This window comes from Penaeus japonicus, unplaced genomic scaffold, assembly GCF_977035675.1.
Source record: "Penaeus japonicus unplaced genomic scaffold, GWHDUDI00000001_assembly GWHDUDI00000012, whole genome shotgun sequence".
Classification (NCBI taxonomy): Eukaryota; Metazoa; Arthropoda; class Malacostraca; order Decapoda; family Penaeidae; genus Penaeus; species Penaeus japonicus.
In genome coordinates, this window is record NW_028234414.1 from 1,200,814 (window position 1) to 1,202,792 (window position 1,979).

Below are 1,979 nucleotides of genomic sequence, written 5' to 3' on the forward strand. Positions count from 1 at the left end.
ATCATATATAAATAGATGGTAAATCTAGAGAGCATCGTGTTCAAGACGATTTTGAGGATTGTTATATAAATTTAATCACTTTAAAATTATACGAAAAAGTCACGTGGGGTAATTTTTATTATTATTATTATCTTTTTTTTTTAAGTTAAAGAAAAATACTGTAGTGTGATTACCATTATCTTCATTGATATCATAAACAATATCTATGCGTGTTTTTTCTTTCTCCTTATCTTCCTCTTTCTCTCCCTCTCCCTCTTCTTCCTCTCCTCCTCTCTTCCCCCTTCCTCCGTTTACTCCTCCTGTTTGATCCCCCCCCCCCCACACTCCCACTCTCTCTCTCTCATTCTCTCTTTTTCTTTCTCTTTCATCTTCTCTTTTGCTCCTTCTCTTTTTCTCTTATTCTCTTTCATTCTCTCTTTCTCATTATGTTTCTTTTTTTTTCTCTTATTCTCTTTCATTCTCTCTCTCCGTAACTTTCACTAATTCCTTTTCTTTCTTATTCTCTTTCATTCCCCTCTCTCTCTTATTATCTCTCTTTCTTTCTCTTTTTCTTATTATCTTTCATTTTCTCTCTCTTACACACATTATCATTTTCTTTTTTCTCTCTTTTTCTCTTATTCTCTTCCATTCCTTCTTTTTCTTATTCTCTTTTATTCTCTCTCTCGCATTATCTTTCTCTTTCTTTCTCCCCTGAGCTCGCCTAAACGCTATTGCATAACCATCTGTGGTCCACCTACACTTTCACACATTCATACTATTCATGCAAGGTTCATGAAATCAATATTGTATCTTTAAGTCCTGGGTGTCCAGCTGGAATGTCCCTCTGCCTCTCTTCGTCTCTCTCTCTCTCTCTCTCTATCTATTTATCTATCTTTCTTTCATTCTCTCTCTCTCTCCTTCTTCTTCTTCTTCTCTCTCCTTCCCCTTTCCCCTCCCTTCCTCACACCTTCTTTAACTCCCTCCCTCCTTCCCTCTCTCCTTACCTCACTCCTTCCCTCCCTCCCTCGCTCTCTCCCTCCCTCCTTCCATCCCCCCTCCCTCCTTTCCTCCTTCCTTCCCTCCCTCTCTCTCTCCCTCCCTCCCTCTCACCCTCCTTAGCTCCCTCCCTCTCACCCTCCTTCCCTCCTTCCCTCCCTCCTTTCCTCCCTCCCTCCTTCCCTCCCTCCCTCCCTTCTTCCCTCCCTCCCTCTCATCCTCCTTCCCTCCCTCTCTCTCTCCCTCCCTCCCTCTCACCCTCCTTAGCTCCGTCCCTCCCTCCTTCCCTCCCTCCCTCCCTCCCTCCCTCCCTCCCTCCCTCCCTCCCTCCTTCCCTCCCTCCCTCCCTCCCTCTTCGGGTCAGACCTAAGAAGCTTTTCCCTCTTGCAATCAGTTCGGTTTCCCTCAAAGTCTTTGCGTGGACTTTCCTTCCCTTTTGATCCTCCTCTGAGTCGAGGTTGCGAGAGAAATGGTGAGTGGATTCTGCAACTGCGTGAGATATTGCGCCGTGCAACAGGGGGAGAGGAGGGGGGGAGGGAGGGGCGAGGGGAAGAGTGAGAGAGGGAGGGGTAGAAGGAAGGTGGAGGGAGGGAGGGGCGAGGGGAAGAGTGAGAGAGGGAGGGGTAGAAGGAAGGTGGAGGGAGGGAGAGGGGGGAAAGATTAAGGGAAGGGAAAGAGAGAGAGAGAGAGAGAGAGAGAGAGAGCAAGAGACACACAGACAGACATAAAGACAGACAAACAGAGGCAGAGAAAAATAAAGAAGAGTATATATAAGGGCGAATAGAAAGGGAGAAAAGAAGGAAAGAAACGAGGAACAAATAAGAGAAAGAGAGAAGGAGAAATAAATGAGGATGGAGAGCACATAAGGGAAGAAATAGGAGAGGTAAAGGATGGAAGAGCAAAGAAGGGGTGAGGAGAAAAGAGAATAGGAGGAGAGGATGGGAGAGAAGGAGAAGGAGAGGAAAGGAGAAAGGGAGCGCAAATGAAGGAAGAGGTGATAGGAG